The sequence below is a fragment of the Canis lupus genome, chromosome 2 (assembly GCF_003254725.2).
Source record: "Canis lupus dingo isolate Sandy chromosome 2, ASM325472v2, whole genome shotgun sequence".
In the NCBI taxonomy this organism is placed as follows: domain Eukaryota; kingdom Metazoa; phylum Chordata; class Mammalia; order Carnivora; family Canidae; genus Canis; species Canis lupus.
In genome coordinates, this window is record NC_064244.1 from 14,924,225 (window position 1) to 14,943,748 (window position 19,524).

The following is a 19,524-nucleotide window of genomic DNA, read 5'->3' on the forward strand; positions in this document are numbered from 1 at the left end:
GACTATTATCTCCAGGTTTTTTTTTTAGAGGGGGAACTGAACCATGGGGAGGTTAGATAACTTTATGCTTAAGACCACAGAGCAAGTCAAGAGAGCTGGTCATGGAAGCCAGGCCTCTCTGCCTCCAGTCTCCCTTCACTTTTTCATATTGTGCTGCTTGTGGGTGATAGACCATTGCAGATCATCTTGCTGCAGAGAAAGCCTGTGCTCCTGCTGGGAATCAGTTCTCCAAATAAGGGCAGAGGTGGCTTCACCACTGAGCTAATGAAGCTTCACCCTCAGGGCCCCTCACTTGCCTGGGCCTTGTCTCCCCATGGCTCTGTGCCTGCTTATGCCTGGACCTGTCTCTGGGCCAAGGTGTACAACCTTTGATGATTTTCATGAAAAACCAAAACAGTTAATGTGGATTATTTAGTTAACAAATTCCATTTGGAGGAAAAACAAAATGCCTTTTAAGCAAACTGGAGCTTTCATGGAAAGATCTGGGGATGTTTGCCAAAAGATGATCAGAGCCAGTGGTGACTGAGAAAGTGGTCATGAAGGCTAGCAGGGCAAGTTCAGGGCTGGAATCTGTGCATGGAGCACTTGCAGAGCTGTTGGCCTGGGAAGCCAAGAGTTGCAGCCTGGGATGGGCCAGCAGACTGAGCTTAGGAGAAGGAAGAGGCCCTCAGTTGGTCCTGAGGGAATCCATCATTTGCTTCCTGGGCAAACAGTGGCTGTCAGGCTTGAGTGTAGCTGGCAAGGAATAATCACACCCCGAAACCTCCTTCTGGCCCCCTTGACGATTCTGGTTTCAGGCAACAAGATTCTGATTTCGTGGGGCATTGGAATGCTTCATGGAAGGCAGAACGGACCTTTCTAGCTCGGGTCCTGGAGATCATTGTTAGGTAAGTTGGTATACAGATAAACCTGCCGGTCGTCACATGGCAAATGCTGGAGCCATGTCTCATGATTATCACTCCCCACCTTGCGTGTGCCTTGAGGTCTGTAGAAGAACCTGAAACAGATCATGAAGACTGCCTGCCAGGAATTTGCTGGCCCTAGTGGGGATTTGCCCGGCTGTGGATAGACAGGCACCATCTGGGGGAGCTACGTTTCCACCAGGGGTTTGCCATGGTGCTAGGCACTGCCGTGGGACTTGAAGTCAGCCCCCATGTTCCTCCCTAGTGCATGCCCATGACAAGACAGACTGAGCCTATCAATCTTTAATTGATAGCAAATGTCTGTAGGGTAACTTCTTAAGAAAGCCAGTTGTGTACAGGCTTGCTGTGATTTCAAATCCATGTTTTGAAAGCTCATTATGGACAAAGTTGTTTGTGGTTTGAACTTGCTTTGAGTAACTTGTTTTGACGAAATGGTTCTGAAATTGGATATTAGGACTGTGTTCTTGAACTCTCACACCTGGAGTGGAAAGGACCATTATGTTATTGACTCCATAGTAACGGCAGTGGTGTCCTCACTCAATGGACTCTTAAACTGCAAAACCGAGAGATTTGACCAGCAATTTGAGAGGGATCGGTTGAGATAAGACACTCTTTGCTGATCTAAATAGTTCTCCAAAGATCTTGAAACACTTGGCTCCGGCCATGGCCAGGGTATTCTTGGTTAGTGGTGCTGAATCTCAGGAAGAGAAGGGACATCTATCCCTACCTTGGCGAGCCTCTTCCTCAGTGGCTGTGGTGCAAGCTGTGGAACAGTAACTGGAACAGCCTTTGGAACAAGCCACCTTGCCTTCAAATGACGATGCCATCGCCTGCCAGCTATATGCCCCAGGAGTGAGGAACCTAAGCTGGCAGCTGATACCCAGCTTTTAGTTAGAAGGACTGACCACTCCGCTGAGAACCAATTTGTAGAAAGGCACACCTTTGAACAGAATTTGGGCTTCATTTCTCCCACCTCCTCTTTGCTTGGAATAATAGTGTAATTAATCTGTCATTGGTTTGGAGTATGCTTTTTTTTTTCTTTATTGGCTTAATTAGGAGGCATGATCTTATATGCTATTGGCTTGTAAAATATTATTATTATGAATTCTAATTCCTGTAATGAACCTGTGTCAACAAAATTATTGGCAATGAATCTCAGTCTCTGAGCTTAATATACCCTGAATAAAACACTAGTGTTTTCTAAAGGGCCTGGGGGAACTTTTTGTAGGTCTGCTGTATGATTGGAAGTAAAGATTGCTTAATACCATGGGTCTAGGTCCAATCCCTTAAGGGCAGCCAGGAGAGAATGCACCCAGGGGGAGAGCAGACCTATCTAGTGGAGTGCAGGCCAGCTCTAGTGGAGAGCTGAAGCCTTATTGGGGACCTACTTTGTGCAAAGAACTACGCTGGCCCCTTCAGGGAACATAGGTAAGAGAGGGCCCAGCCCCTTTCATATCCAGTCCCTGCAGAAAGGAAGTGTCTTCCACGCTGCTGCAATTGTTAGAAGACTCTTTGTTTTGATGTACATCCTCACTGTCTCAACAAAGACTTTTTTGGCCAAGCATTTACTTGCAGTTTTACCTTACTGCCCCTGAGCTACATTTATAAACGACGATCAAATGCACAAAGATGCTCAAATGCACAAGAAAACTGTGATTGCACTAACATGGTTTCAAAAGCCCACTTTGGGGCAGAGAGGAGAGATGCAAAGTGGCTACGTACAAAGCACTTTTGTACTCATCTGTATGCTGCCTCGCCAGCATTTTTGCTGGGCTCTTGGGAGGGTGTTCAGGATGGAGTGAAGAGGGAGAGAGCACGGCACAGCCCACAATCGTGCTCCCTACTCCGCTGCTCAAAGGCCCCCTGCCCAGGAGCAGCATCTGCCCCCTTGATGGCTGGAGCTTGGCTTGTGCCTCCACCCGGACTGCAATCTCCTCCCATGTTATCCAAGGTTAACCTAGATGTGGGAAGTCTGTCTTGTCTCCCTCCAAAACCAGAGTTAGACGAGACCCCTCTGAGCTGTCCCATCAGGGAACAGAGCATGTGCTTCATTTATGTTCAGTGTCGGGTTAAAGTTCTGGGTACTCAATCCATTCAGAGGCATCTGTTGCATCAACAATGAGAGTGAGGTCAAAGCTGGTTATCTGGCTGCCCCGCACGCAAGAGCTGGTTTCAGGAGAACCTGCTCATTCGGGTGAGCGGACAAGGGGAACCTAGTGGAAATGTGGATCAGTGAGGCATCAGCTACAGCATGGACCACAGCATCCTCTCATGCCAGCTCCAAGTCTTTGGGGAGCTGCCCTGAGCCTGCCCCCAACTGTATCATCGCACGGATACCACCAAAGTTTACAGGAGTTACAACATTGCTGTACAAAATTGGCTATTGTTATTATTTTTTTAAAGATTTTATTTACTTATTCATGATAGACACAGAGACACAGGCAGAGGGAGAAGCAAGGTCCTTGCAGGCAGCCTGATGTGGGACTCGATTCCAGGACCCCAGGATCACACCCTGAGCTGAAGGCAGGTACTCAACCGCTAAGCCACCCAGGTGTCCCCTGTTATTATTTTCTTTAACTCATGCTAGATTTTCTCTCTATGAAGCTGAATGTACTCAGGTCTAAATTTTCCCACACACGTATAGAACTCCAAAGAGGAAGAGTGGTCTTGCTTGTTGCATCATGGGCACAGGAAACAAGTAGTGGTCCATTTCTAGATTCCAATAGACTGGACTCCTCTGAGTCTAATGAACATTCTTCCGAAGCATCAAGGAGATCAAAAGGAAGAAGAATATTCTCAGGAGAAAGGGTTAATGGATACTACTGAAGGCTTGAAGCTAGGAATGGAGTTGAGTTCTGGTTCAGTATCACTTTTCCCTCAAAGTGCCTACAGGGACTGGGTGGCTGTGAGCGCCCAGGCAGTGCCGATAATGGAGAGGTTGTGGAACAACTCAGCCAACCAGATCCCCTGCTAACCCCCGGCTGGTGAAAAGGTGAAAAGGCGATGGCATTACCCCCACCTGTACCACTGCCCCCCCCCCGCCCCACCCCTTTCTGCCCAGATATTTCTTCTGATCGGAAATTCCGGTCTTGCCAAAGTTTTGGTCTCCATAAGTCAGAGGGCTGGATGGCGACTCGGGACCAAGGAGACTCTCTGTGCTGCGCTCTCAGCTTCCCCATGTGGACTCACATGTGAGTCCTTGCCAGGGACCGCGAGCCAAAAAGGCCCAATTGTTCCTATCTTAATTAAGTTACATAGGAAAGAAAGAGGACAAACAAGGTAATTAATTCAGATTTTCTCACTGAAATCCAAAGTTTCCTTTTTGTCTGGCCAGCAGGCAAAAGCAAACAGAAAAGATTTGGCAAATGCCTTTGTCACTTACCATTTCAACCTGGCCTCTAGCTCCTCACACCCCTTCCTTTCCCAATTCCCCAGTCCTGTTTCTAGAAGTGCTTGCTGCTAGCAAAGATACTCTATGCATATACAAACGTGATTATGTAACACCCTTCTTTATAAAACAACAATAAAATGTGCACCTGCTACCATAATTTATGCATAGTTTTATGTCTTGGTGTTTTTTTGACAGTATTTCCCAGAGATTATGGAAAGAAGTATTGTGATAGGAGTGATCTTGCCTAACATGAGTCTTGCATGTCTCAGACAAAGCTTTTTCCCAATCACTTCTGCCACAAGGTGGGAGGCTTGAATCTGGCTCTCCTGCTTTTCTTTCCTCCTCTGGGAATGAGGGTTGGAACTTGATGACCTACCAATTTGCTTCCAGCCTTTGAAATATTTAAAATTTAGTTTAGGGGTACCTGGAGGACTCAGTCGGTTAAGTATCTGACTCTTGATTTTGGCTCAGGTCATGATCTCAGGGTCATGAGGTCAAGCCCCAGATCAGGCTCTGTACTGTACTGGGCATGGAGCCTGCTCAGAATTTTCTCTCTCCCTCTGCCTACCCCTAACCCCAACTCATACTCTCTCTCAAAAAATTTTTTTTAGTTTATAGGAAAGAAAGTGGAATGGCAACAAGTTTATGGATTTAAGTTCTGAATCTAATTGTGCACAGAGGGGATGGGATCCAAGCCCTTCACTTATACATCGGGACCTTGCCACCAGAGCATATTGCTGTCTGCCACTCACTGTTGCCTTCTGACTGCTGATGGCCCTGAGAGTCCTTGAGCAGAAGCAAGATAGCAGTTTACACTCATGTTGACCGTGGGGTGTAGAAATTGATAGGAACTATTTGGCTAGACTGATCAAGTTTCCTTTCTCCTGATACCAAGAGGCTACATCCTGTCTCCAGTTGATGTCATGGCATGTGATCTATGTAGATGAGAATAGGTTCTCGGGTAAAGGATGCAGGGGAGAAAAGATTCTACACATGGAGGAGATTCAGGGTAATGGTAAAGGGAAAGAAAACAAAGCCAAGAGCTGCTCATTAAAGTTAACGATCATAATGAATGTTGCTAAGTGCCAGCTGTGGTGCTCAAGGTCTGGAGATGTAGTTGTGGCTATCATCATGTTCTAGTGAGCTAACTGTGGGAATCAAACTCCTTCCATGTAAATCACACTGTCATTTTGACAAATTCTAGTCACCAATTCCGATGTAGAGGGTGGTTTCCTGTTATCACCACCAATTCTCAGACACCTGGCAGGTGTCCTGTAATTCAACTTAATTCTGACACGACTTTCCTGGAGACAGCGCCAGATCTCATGGATTAAGGGTTCAGTCTCACAAAACTGCTGCTCATGCAAACACACTTCAGATGCCAACTGCAAGTTCAGGTTGTCACCCAGGCTCTGACTGACTTACTGGCTATAAATCAGAGGTCCCCATGATTTTCTCCTTGGGTTTTATTAAAAAAGTGGCTCAAAAAAATCAGAGAAACATTTTGTTTCCTAGATTACCAGCTTATTACAAAGGATATTAAAGAATATGCATCAACAGCGAGAGGAAGAGATACATAGGGCAAAGTTCTGAGCAAAGGAGCTTTTATCCTCATGGAGTTTGGGGCCTGGAGTAATGGCACCTAAAGCGTTGTGGGTCATCAACCTGAAATCTCTGTACACCCCCATCCTTTTGTGTTTTTATAGAGGGTTTACTACAGAAGTTCAATTGATTAAATCATTGGCCATTGATGATTCATTCAACCTTCAGCCCCTCTCCCCTCCTGGAGGTTCGGGGTGCGGGGTGGGACTGAGACTTCCAATCCTCTAATCATATGGTCTATTCTCTTGAAATCTGTTCTCTATCCCTAGGTGCTTTCCAAAAGTGACCTCATTGACATAAACTCAGGTGTGGTTAAGAGGAGTTTGTTATGAATATCAAGATACTTTCATCACTTTTATAAATTTCAAGGGTTTTAGATGAGATATGGGGAAAAACAAATATATATTTCTTACTATAAATTAGAATATCACAGTATTTTATTTCTGTTTAGAATCAACAGAATCACAGAATTAATCAATTGTGAATTCAGCAAAATTATGCCTAATGACCTAAAAGCAAAGCTCGGTCCAAACTAACCTCCACCTTAGAGTTGGCAGGTATATTGGGGAGTGCTAGTCTCTTTTGTCATGTAATTTGGTTGCTGCAACTCAGAAAGCAGAAGCCAGGGTGAATCATAGTTGTCTTCTGTTTAAGCCAGAACCCAGGCCTGGGCAGGGGAAGGCTGCGTTCAGGATTTCCAAAGTATGTTGATTTAGAAGTGGCCAAACTGTCACTGAGCCATTACCATGTGAGGTTTCACATTGTTAAACGAGGGAACAACCTCAGAAGAAATGAGACTGACCTTTTCTAAGTGCTGGCATCGTGGCTGACATTTGAGTAGCCACATTTATGTATAATAGTAAACCAGGGAACTGAGACTCTAGGAGGTTGAGTGAGTAATGTGAGGATACATTCCTAGTATCCTAGAGATTTGAGAGAGAGTTCAAATCCCTGAGATTTGAACCCAGGGCCATCTGATTCCAAAATGCATGCCCTTCTCACTAAACTCAACTCTTCCCCGTGTCACTGGAAGGAAGAGGGAAAAGAAATTACCTACCAAACCTCATTACAGTGAGAATCCAAAACCTATGACTCCTATGTTATGCCTATCTCTAGAAATAAAGTTACTTGAATTATTGTAATATTTGTTACTGGGACATATCCTTATCTCCAGAACAAACAGCTCTGTATAGAAGTGGTCTTAGCTCCAAAAAGGTGTACAATCTGACTGTCCAATAAGATCAAAACCCATATGCAAAGCAACCAGGTCGCACTCCATGTATTGAAGAACATGACTGTGTGGCACAGAGGGTTTTATGAGTACACAGAGGATATAAAGTTAGAGGAATAAGATCTGTAGTGAGAGTGGGGAGGGGTCTGCTTCAGTTAGAATCTTTCTCAGAAAGAAAGGAGGGCATGAGGCCAAGTTTACGTGCTGATGTTTTATAGGATGTACAATCCTAGAGTGAGGGAGAAGGAAGAGAAGGAAGAAGGAAGTGAAACAGGAAAGGACAGGAAGCAAATGAACAGTAATATTACCAAACTGGCCACAGCTTTCAGAAAAGACACGGCTGGGTGCTTTGTTGTATGGAATATGTTCAGAGGGACTGTACGGAACACCATGTCCCAGAACAGCTCACTGAAGGGATGAAGGAAAAGAGACTCATTCTGTCTCCTTCCTCTCTCCTGTCTCATTGGTTGAGCTTTCCACATGAGTGTTGGCTTCCCTGAATGTCTGGGTTGTGTCTCCAGACACCTTTGGGCAGTTGCTGGAAAGCCAGTTTTCATGTGCTGCAGCTTATCACTTCATCCAGCTCTGTCCGTGAGAGGAGGGACCAGAGCCTCCTGGCCTGGGCATCAGAATTGTCTGGCCTGGGCATCAGAACTGCTGTGGCTCCCACTGGAGCAGAAGCAGTAGAGGCCATGTGGGCACTTTGGTAGAGACTTGGAGATGGTCAGTGCTGGGAGCTGTGGCAATGGGCAGTGGCGGGTGGGGAAGGATGTCTCCATGAGTAAGCAACCAAGGGCTCTGGAGACAAGTGGGGTCAAGTACATCTGAGGAGGTGTGTAAATTGTATCTGATACAGAGTTCCAAGAGATAAGAGATGGGACATTCAAGAGATAGGATATTCTAGGATATCCTACTCAAGAGATAAGGTAATCTGAGAAAAATGTATTCACAGTGACACTCCTCCAGAGATAGCAGTGAGGAGGAAACATGGGGGTGTGGGGTAGGGGATGATATTTGATAGCTCTGGGCTAGTAGCAGCAGAATTATTATTTTTTTTATTTATTTTTTATTGGTGTTCAATTTACTAACATACAGAATAACCCCCAGTGCCCGTCACCCATTCACTCCCACCCCCCGCCCTTCTCCCCTTCCACCACCCCTAGTTCGTTTCCCAGAGTTAGCAGTCTTTACATTCTGTCTCCCTTTCTGATATTTCCCACACATTTCTTCTCCCTTCCCTTATATTCCCTTTCACTATTATTTATATTCCCCAAATGAATGAGAACATATAATGTTTGTCCTTCACCGACTGACTTACTTCACTCAGCATAATACCCTCCAGTTCCATCCACGTTGAAGCAAATGGTGGGTATTGGTCATTTCTAATAGCTGAGTAATATTCCATTGGATACATAAACCACATCTTCTTTATCCATTCATCTTTCGATGGACACCGAGGCTCCTTCCACAGTTTGGCTATCGTGGCCATTGCTGCTATAAACATCGGGTGCAGGTGTCCCGGCGTTTCATTGCATCTGTATCTTTGGGATAAATCCCCAGCAGTGCAATTAGCAGCAGAATTATTATCAACTCCAGGCTGGAGGGACTTAGGGGAGAGAGCAGTTACTGAACTCAGAAGTAGAAGAGGTCATGTAGAAGAGGTCATTTGGAAAGGAACAATGACTTTTGGTCAATGGACACGGCCAACTCCAGGATGATAGATAGCACAAAGGAATTAGATGGTATTGGCTCCTATCAGAGGCCAGAGAATAAAAGTTTACTGAGATAGCTCATGGGAGTGGAGAATGAGAAGTTCAGATCTGGAGGGGCATTTGGCAGATCTCTGGCATAGTGTTTCAGAGAGACCTAGTTTGGGCCTTTCTCACTCTTGCCTTTTTTTTTTTTTTTTTTTTTTAATGAGATGAAAGATGATGTAGCTTGCTTGAGGTTATAGCCCTGGGAGAGGCTTTTGTGGCTGGGAACAGGAAAGCTTGCCATAGGCAAGGAAAGTGGAGTGAACACATGCCTGGGTGGGAATGAGCAAGACAAATTCGTGGAACATCAGTGGGGGCATCCTGACCCAATAGAAGTTGAAGGATTGTGAGAAATACTGGTAAATGGGTGGGATCATCCTTTGAAGGGCATGGAAAACAGGCAGGTCCATTTCCCCTCGGTGTGGCCGGAAAGAGGTTGCTATTGAAGATTTTGAGATGAAAGCAGCACTGAGTAAGATCAGCCGAGGCAGAACAATAAATCCATTTTAAAAGAAAGGGGAATTGGATCCAGGGAGTCTAGTGAGGAAACTGTTAAATAAATACAGAATGGAGGTGAGGCAAGCCTGGATTTGAATACGGTGGAGGATAGAATCATAAGATGTGCTTCAAAGGGAAAATTGGTAGGAGTTGCACATATTGCCGGATGTGGAGGTGAAGGGGAGGAATGAGCTGGTTATCATAAATGTTTAAGTCTAGAGGACAGAAATGACATGGTGCTTGACCAGGAGAGGAAGGTGAGGTGGGAGGTCCTCTAGGGCAAGTGTGGGGCCTGAGGTGACGATCGGCTCAGCTGGGATGTGTTGAGATTGGGAAACCCACTACTTATCTCTTCATCTTAACATGTGTGACCAAGGCTATTACCAATGAAAGGACAGAGCAGTGACTCGCCAAGGCTAGGGCAGTGGGAGCTGTCCTCCAGGGTACAGGGGCAAGGAAGTGCATTATCTATAGAGAACTCACAGACAATCATGAAATCAACTAGAAGTCAATGTGCTTTTGAGTTTTATTATGCCCTGGTCAGTGAAGAAATGCTCCTTCCTAAAAGAACTCTTTCGTTGGTCTAAATTCTAAACAATTGTGATTACTGTTGACTTTTAACAACACATACTCCCTTAAAGTTAGTACATTTTAGTTACCTGCCCCCCCCTTTTTAAAGGTAGTTATTTTTTTTAAACTATGATAAAATATACCACATAAAATATAAAATTTTCCATTTTATCCACATTTAAGAGTACAGGTCAGTGGCATTAAACATTCGCATGGTTGGGCTACTTTTACCACCATCCGTCTGAGGATGGAGGGTGGTAAAACTCTGGAGATGGATGGTGGTAAAGTTTCACTTTCATCTTGCAACATTGAAACTTGGTCCCCACTAACAGTAACATCAAACAAATATCCCATTGCTTCTCTCCCCAGCCCAGTGACCCAGGTGTTCCAGAGGAGGTGAGTACTAACAAGTGATCTACTCCAAGCGTTATGTTAGGTCTGCCACTGTGATAGAGTCATCTTTGCAAGTTGTACAAAGAGATCCTTTTTTGCCAAGGTATTCAGAATAGGGAATACCTTCTTAACTTAAAAAAAATTTTTTTTAATTTATTTACTTTAAAGAAAAAGAGAGTGTGTTTTTGTGTGTGTGAGTGAGGGGAGGGGCAGAAGAAGATAATCCTCAAGCAGACTCCCTGCTGAGCATGCAACTAGATGTAGGGACTGATCTCATCGCCCTGAGATCACAACCCAAGCCAAAATTGAGAGTGGGATGCTCGAATGACTGAGCCACCCAGGAACCCCTAACTTCTTAACTCTTAATCGAATTTTGAGACTAGGGCTGGAATTTGGATCCTGTCTCACTATAGCCATATCGTTGTAGATGAGAGGATGTTTTATAAAGTTTATACATAGGTGCTTATAAGCATTTCTTGAACAAATGAGTGAATGAATAAGTGAATGAAGGACATTTCTCTCTGGCAATCCCTGTTCTGCACAAAGGAGCATGTAGGACTTGGAAGGGATTTGAAAATATACTACAAAGATACCGAGGATGAGATAGTTTATTAGTGAAGGGGTTCCAGAAGTTTTACAAGCTTTGGCATGGCTCTTAATATCTTGGTTGTATACAGCCTACCTAGCAAAAACTTACACTCATAAAAATTGAGTGTTTCCTTAATGAATAAAATTTAATTTGAGAGGAAGTTAAGTGGTCAAAAAAGAGGGCAAAATAACACAGAGAGCTTTGCAATGAGTAGGAAATGACATGGAAAGGGGGGATACCGCCTTACCTAAATAGTCATAGCCAACACATGTTTTGGCTCTTTGACACCCAAACCAGAGAAATGAGGTTAAGTAATTTATGACACCGGTGTGAAGCTTAATAAAACTTTTAGTTCAAAGCTTCAATTGTGGGTCCCTCATGTTTGACTTAAAATAGCTCAGCTACTCAAGAAGGGTGGTATTTGCTTCCTTCCCCTTCTACACTCACTGGTAATCAAGAACTAAACTGGAATAACTAAAAAAAGGTCCCAAAAAAAAAAAAAAAGAGGAAGTGTGTGAACATGGCTGGTATGAGTTTTCTGTACATTTTTGGTCAGTGTGCATGCCGGCAATTTATCACTATGCTTTCTCCCTACTACTACGACTCCCGACTCCTTTCAGAAACTCATGCCATCTGGTCCCTGGGGCTTTCTTTTTGATGTGAAATGCACTGAGTGCCTCTCCCTGAGATATGGAGCACTCTAGTGGAAGTTCGGTCATTAGGAAGGTAGGCATCAATGGCCATGCCCCAGTGGGACTACCTATCTAGCAGCTATTGCTAATAGGCCGTGCTAAATTCGTAGACCAGTGCAGGGCTTGAATTGGAGGCATAAAACATGAACTGGAATTGGAACAAAGAAAAGATAGGGTTAATTACATAGAAGAGGTCATTTAATTGGCATCGAAAAAGGGTTTTAGTCTGTATAGGTAAAAACCAAAGAGAAATATGCATACCGCAACATTGTAATTTTAAAATATCAGTAATAGCAAGGAAATGCTGAAGTAAATTATGGTACAGTTACTTAGGGTCTTGTGTTATCAGCAGAAATATGTATTGTGAAGAGTTAATAATTATACAAAGAAATTGATTGATGCTCCATTACTATAGGTAGAGATGTCTGATCAGCAAATCTGATTCTGCTCAAAAGGAAGTCTTCATTGATCTTAGGATAAAATTCAAACTCAATAACCTAGTTTACATGGTCTGTTATCTCTAGAATCAACCTTCAAAACGTCTCTGTCCACTTCCCTTCTGTGTTGCACGCATACTATTCTCTTCACCTAGAATGGTCCTTCCTGTTGGCCAGGCAATTCTTCAGAACCTGGCTTGGGCCTCACCTCCCTCAGGAAAGCCATCCCTGACCACCAGATTGGCAGCCATAGAACGTGCTTTCTGCACAGTGTCATAACTGTCCCATTACTTCTGACACAAGACAGTAGGCTCATGAGGATAAGGAACCTTGTATCCCCTGGATCTTGATATAATCAGTCACACATAAAAATGCTTAATGAATATTTGATGAGTCAATTTTTGTATTGAGTGAAAATGGAAGGATCCACACTGTGTGATATAACTGCGAGTATGGTTTATAAACTATGTCTTTTAAGCAATAGGAAGGACATACCATACAACGAAATGTTAATATTTTAATCGCTAAATTTTGATTGCAAGTATGTATTACTTTTACAATGACAAATAATTGCACTTCACGATTTTTAAAATGCAACAGAAAGAGGAAACTCTGAATTCAACCATGCAGTTGAGAATAGTGTTTCAAGCACAGTACCAACAACTGCGATTTGATTAAAAAAAAAAAAAAAAAAAAAACCTGGGGTAACCTTTGGGTGGAGGGAAGTTACACTTATATAAACTACACATGTGTTGGCCGCAGCAGAGGTGGGCCCAGTGTGAGAAGGGAAATGAAACACAGGGCTGTTAGTATGTGCCCAGAGGGCAGGCACTTCATGGATGCCAAAAGGGCAGAGCCTGCAAGAAAGGTTTTAGGCAGGAATGGGGGATATACTGGTGGATGCTGAGGAAATGTGAAAGGATGCTGAGGATGACCTGGAGAAGCCACAGGGCACCACCTGGGGCCAATCATCCCCACTAGGACAAGGATGGCCTTGCTTGGTGTAGATCCAAAAAGAGAAAGAGGGAGAGGGACAGAGGGGAATCTAAGGAGGTCGAGTGGTGGTGGCTGTGGTGGCAGTGGTGTTTGTGTGGTGGGGAGCTTGTGTGTGTATCACAAGGCATGAGTAACTAAGCCCTCAAAAAAGACCCCAAGAGAAATTCAAGGGGAAGTAGGCATAACTTTACAAAAAGAAACATCAGATTTCATCTACAAAAAAAAAAAAAAAAAAAAAAAAAAAGTGCAAGGTGCCAGAAGGAAAGGTGTCAAAGGTGAAGAAAACTTGAAACTTGAATGAAGATGAATAAATCACCATGAGGTGACACTCAGCTGACGAACCCGGCAGGTGAGGGCAGGAACCAGAGGAGCTAGTGAGGGCATGGAAGTCAGAGGTTGTTTGTTGTGCTAGGAGACTGGGTGAGGTGAGCGTCAGGGACGACTTCTGGCTTGTTTGGTAGCAGGTTGGGGCAATCATGTAATGACAGCCTATGAGGATCTTCCTAAAATAACACCTTCAGAAGCAGCTGACAACAACAAATAAAATAAAACAACAACACAAAAGGAAGCTAGCATGAATTTTCCCAATGGTGTGTTTCATGCTGGATGGGAGAAAATGGGCCTGCAGTGCGTGTGGGGGTGGTGATGAAAAGTGTGGCCGCCTGAAGGGCTTCTTCAGCTGAGGTGGGCAGTGCCAGGGGTCCAGGAGACTCAGCATCCAGGAGCCTCTTACCTTTCTGCCTGGCAAATCCATTGTCCTGGAAACTACCCCACCCTTCTTGCTTCAGCTCTGGCTGATTCTCTTAGGTATAGAAAATCAAATCCATGCCACCTCCCATCTGGATCTTTGGACTGGAGACCCAATTCCATGATCTCAGGTGTTGACCTCTGGTCAAAGCACTAAGATGTGTCAGACATTCACCAAGCACATCAGTTAAACAAAATTAGTTCTTCCTTCCCCAGTTATCAAAAATTGGCGGAAGAATCTGAGAATGGAAGTGAAATCACCAGTGTACATATACCACCAATAAACCTATTTCTTGCAGAGACCTTAAAAACCAAACAGTTAGGAAAGCTCTCCCCTGTATCCAAGCAGAGAGCTCATTGATTCTCCTGAGAGGCAATATGCCTCACCTGCTGTGTCTTCTGGGCCACGTGTGACTTCAGGGGATCCTGGCTGCATGCCCAAGTTCACATGTAGGAATTGATGGAAATATACCTGTAGCCACACACACACACACACACACACACACACACCACCACCACCACCACCACCACCACCATCACCACTAAGGTGCAAATCTTGGGAGCCTAGAAACCACATTTCCTAGCCATCAAGGAGAGACATTCAAGCTGATACTCCCAAATAGGGCCAGATATGCAAAGAGAGTCCAGGTGGCACTCAGATTGCTGGTTCTAGTCTTTTCCTCAAGCCTGGCTGTATCCCTGTCCTTCCTACTGTCAAAAGTTTACTTAGATCCTTGAATCAATGAATTGCTCTTTGGGGCTAAACTAGTTTGAGTTGGGAGTCTATATCCCTTACCTCTGATGCAGAGGCTAGTGAAGTCAGCATGGCACTTGCCAGAAGGTATCTAGCTGCTAAGGAAGAGGGGCATGATCCTCAGAGTCGACACAGGCTTGTTACAGTCTGGGGATTCGTGACTCACAGATTCTTGCTCGTGACTTTGGGAGTGTCCTGGTGGGTGTTGCTGCAGGTACCTGGAAAGTTGGGGCAGGGTGGATAACAGAAGTGACATAGAAACCTGGGGAAGTGGGGAAGGCCAGGCAGGCAACAGATACTATTATTGGAACTGGCAACTTCAGTGACTATGACCATGAATATGACAGCAGGTTTAGCCACCCATTTAGGGCTCTTGTCATTCAAAGGAGGAATCTGGGTGATCCGGGGGACAGTCTGAGACATGCAAGACATGACTCAACAAACCATACGGTCAGGGCTGGTGACTCAAAACTACAGGATTAGGACATAAATGCATCTCATAGAAGAAAATTATATGAAATCTCAGTAGTATAGTAAGCAGGTCATATGTCTGCAGACAGTGGGGTGGCCATAAAACCCCATTTGGGACAGTCCTGGTTTACACCTATTGTTTTGGCGTGATGACCGACAGCACCTCTTTCACACTCAAAACTCTTCTGGTTCGAATGGTAAGTTCTCCGGCAGCCCCAGCGAACAGCTAACTTGCCACTGTGTCACCACGGACGGGAGGGTTGCCTTTCAAGGTCCCAACGTGGCTAAGTTCTGCCCCGAGGAATGCAGGGAAGCCACAGGGAGCAGCGAGAGGGCGGGGGAGGAGGACAGCGGCAGCTTGGGGAAGAAAGGGGGGAAAAATGAAGCTGCTGCCCACTGTTGGTAAGAAAAAAAAGAGGAAGATATAAAGAAAAAATGAACTGATATGTAGCAAAATCAGCAGCTGGAAGAAAATTGTTGAGGACAGAACAGGTGGAGCTGCTGAGGAGATGTGATGAGCTCAGCACCGCAGGGACACATGATGCCGAGCACAGCGGGAATGACCTTGGAGAACACTGAAGTGTCACAGCTGGAGATGAATGAGTCACGGAGGTAGAACCAGACGGAGCGGACTCCCAGGGGTGAGTAATTTGCTGCAGGCAGTCGGCTCGGCGTTTGTCACCGCCGGGGAACCAGAGCAGAGCTGATGACAAACCGGCTCAAGACTAAGGTCAAGGGGATACAGACACGGTGAGCCGTCCGAGGAGGCTGTTGCTCGGAGGTTCTCCAAAGGGTTCATGCTTTTGACTTGAGACATCCAGGCTTAGAGGGCGGCGCTGGCTCCGGGATAGACGTTGAATCCTAAAAACGTGAACATCTAAGACCAACCCCTTGACTCGGGCAGGCAATGAAGGGGAGATCCGACGGGGCTGAGCGGCCTGCGGTGTCCGCCCAGAGTTGAATTCAAGAACCAGAGCTGCCATGGCCAGCTTCTCAGGCCGCGCTCGGTGTGCTTTAGAGAGCGCGCGGGCCCAGGCCACGCTGCCAAGAAGCCCTCTCTTTGGGAAATCAACCAGGGGCACTAGGTTAAGTCAAGAGCTTCACAAATCTGGGAGTGAAAAATCAGTTTAACCCAGGACTTTCTGGACTTATTTGACCACAGTACCCATTTTTTAATTATATCGGAGAATTGCTTTCGGAGACGCACATCCACGAAAATGCTTTGGGCGTGAGATTCATCTAGTCCATGACTGCTTAGAACAGACCCAGTTTCTCTGGGGCTGACGGTGCCTTTTTGCCTCCGGGAGCCTTTGCAATACAGGTGTGAATACACAGCCAAGCTCTTTTGGTCAATGAGAGTCTCAAGGAAGAAACATCAGGGTACGTGTGTGCCTATGTGTGTGTGTTGTTGGGTTCTATGGTCCTTATGCTGCGCAACCTCCATTCACCACTCCAGGTCCACTCCCTCCTCCTCCCCTGCCCACTCACCTATATAACCACATTAGTGTGCTTGGGCTCCCTTTCACCCTCCTTCCTGGCTTCTAGTTGTATTTGGATGAAAACAACCAATAGGATATGAGGAGGAGCCTGAAGTTAGGCACTTAGTTCCTTGGTTCTCCTCCATGTAACAAGATCCCAGGTGCTGCCATATGGCCCTATTCTCCTCGCTTGCTCTCTCCTGGCTTCCTCCATGTCCCTTGGGCCTTGTGATGGTGATGGAGCACCTGCTGCTCCTGGCCCAACGGACTTCACTCAACCTTCTGGTTTCTCTACACACTTCCTACATCTTGAAAAGCAGTCCCTTGGGACGTCTGGGTGGCTCAGCAGTTTGGTGCCTGCCTTCGGCCCAGGCTGTAATCCTGGAGACCTAGGATTGAATCCCACATCGGGCTCCCTGCATGGAGCCTGCTTCTCCCTCTGCCTGTGTTTCTGCCTCTCTCTCTCTGATGAATAAATAATAAAGTCTTTAAAAAAAAAAAAGCAGTCCTTTTATTAAACTCTCCTCAATTTAAGTTTGTCATCATTTCCTGTGAGGGCCTTGCTGATGCAGTTCTCTTTCATGGAGGTTTTGGATTCATTATCCATTCATTTATTTGGCAAATGCTAAATTTGTCAGGCTTTGCACTGGGCACAGGGATACAATGGTGTATGAGACAGAGCAGATCCCTGCCAGCATGAAGCTTAGTGAGGGAGCGAAAATGCAGTAAGTACGTGACTAAACCCATATTGCCCTGATGATCAGGAAAGAAATAAGCACACTGCTGTTCCTGAGAACACAGAGACACCGATCTATCCAGGAAGGCCAGGGAAGAGCTCTCTGAAGAGACCTGAAGAACAAAGTGGTGGAAAACCAAAGGAGAATTTTCCAGACAGAAGAAATAATAAGCACCAGGTCTTTGGGTAGGAGAGAGTTTGGAGTGTTTGGCATGTTGTTTTGTTTTGCTTTCCACTATGAAGAAGCTTTAATGGTGGCACCTGCACAGCACGTGATGCCCAGAAGGAAGAAGAGCAAGTGCACACACAGTGTGAACAGGTTGTGAGTGAAGAAGCCCTCATGTGGCTTTTGCGCTTTACGGGGCACCAGACAGCGCTAGACCACCTTCTCCCCTGCCTCCTCCACACACCTGCCCTCCTCCGCATGCCCACCAGACGCAGGGACCTGGCCAACCTGTCGCTTTGGGCCTCGGGGACTCCATGTGGTCCACGCCCCACCCCCAGGCCCTGCCCCGGAGCGTGGCCTTGACCTGCTCTGGATGCGACAATAGCTCCTGGATGGCTGTGCTCTTGCTGATAAAGGTGGGGGTCATTTTTAGCTGCCCGGGGCCTGATGTCACAGACAGCTGTTCTCACCTTGTTGGAGACTCACTCAGCAAAAAGCTGCTGTTCTCGGTGTGGACATCAAGCGCCTGCTCACCCGCCTTCTCCGTGTGCACGTGGCCCGACACAGAGGCACAGAGGCCAGAGTCGAGGGGCAGCGGGGGGCAGCTGGGGGTCCCAGGCAGCCGTGGTACTCCTGGCGCAGACCATGTGCTGGGTGAGCTGGGGCTGCTGCGCCCCACTCCCCGCACCCCCGCATGGCAAAAATGAAATGGCAGCAGCCCCGGCGGTGGTCCTGTCGGGAGGGCGGGCGAGGGCCAGGTCACAGCTCAGGGAGAAGGGCCCTTGGTTTACCTTCCCTGTGCCCACCTGCCACCATCCATCCTGGAGCCCTCACTGGGTCCCTCCAGCCCAGACTCCCTCCCAAGCTCTACTCACCCCCACCTGCATCATCGTGTGCAAAACTTTTCTCCTATTTTCCTAGACCCGCTCCTCCTCCCACGCCTTTGGGCCCCTCATTACCGTGCACCCTGTTGCCTTTGTGGAAATTCCGAGAGCTGTTCTGCTCTGTCCCCTCTTTGCTCATTGAATCTTGTATCTTCTCCATCTGAATTGTGTCCCCCACTCTTCGACTGCAGCCTCTGTAGCCAGCGTCAGACGCCCCTCTGCCTCCTGCTCCTGCCTGGGGACTCCGAGTGGGCCTTGCCAGCGCGGCCTCTCTCAGGGTGTCACTCTGCTCCTTAGGCATGAGGGCTCTGCATTCTTTCCACATAAAACTAAAATTCCTTAACCCTGCCCATAATGCACAATGACCTTGGCCTGGCCCTTCTCCTGGCCCACTTCCTCCTCACCCCCTCGTGCCCTCTCATTCCAGCCATAATCCTAGCAACCCGCCCCGTGAGTGGGGGGTGTGTCCTCCCCGCTTTCCAGCCCCTTCTTAGGAATCAGCTCAAGTGTCACCTTCTCCAGGAAGGGTCCCTGCCACCTTCAGTCCCTCCCCTGTGCCATGTTATTCTTTGCACTATGTGACAAAGGTGGGTTTGCGCATCCGTTACCCTCAACTGTGAGCCCCTTAAAGAAAGACTGCACCCTTCATTTCTGTTTCCCCCAAATTTATTACTCTGCCAAGTACATAAGGTGCATTCATTCAGTGAATTCACAAAGAAATGAATGTCTCCGTATGAAGGGAAGAAAGCAGCAGTGAGAAGTAGACACGTGTGACATGGTGCTGATGCAGGGAAAAGAAGAAAGGACAGAAACAGCAAACAAGGACCTCAAAAAAAGAGGAAGGGAAGTGGAAAGAGGACCATGAATGGGCCGTGGAGGCTAGAAGCACAGCTGCAGGGATCCAGATATGAGAAACAGTACGGGAAACACTGTCGCTCACTGAGCAGCGGGAATCAGAACACATCAGTTGGTGAAGACTTCAGTGGGGCTAGCGAAGATGGCATCTTCATTCCACGTGTGTAAGAGGAAACAGGAAAGGTGTGTTTCTTCTTTTTTTTAAAGGGCTGCACTATTTTTTTTAAAGATTTATTTATTTTTTCATGAGAGGCACAGAGAGAGAGAGAGAGAGAGAGAGAGAGAGAGGCAGAGACACAGGCAGAGGGAGAAGCAGGCTCCATGCAGGGAGCCCAATGTGGGACTCGATCCCGGGAC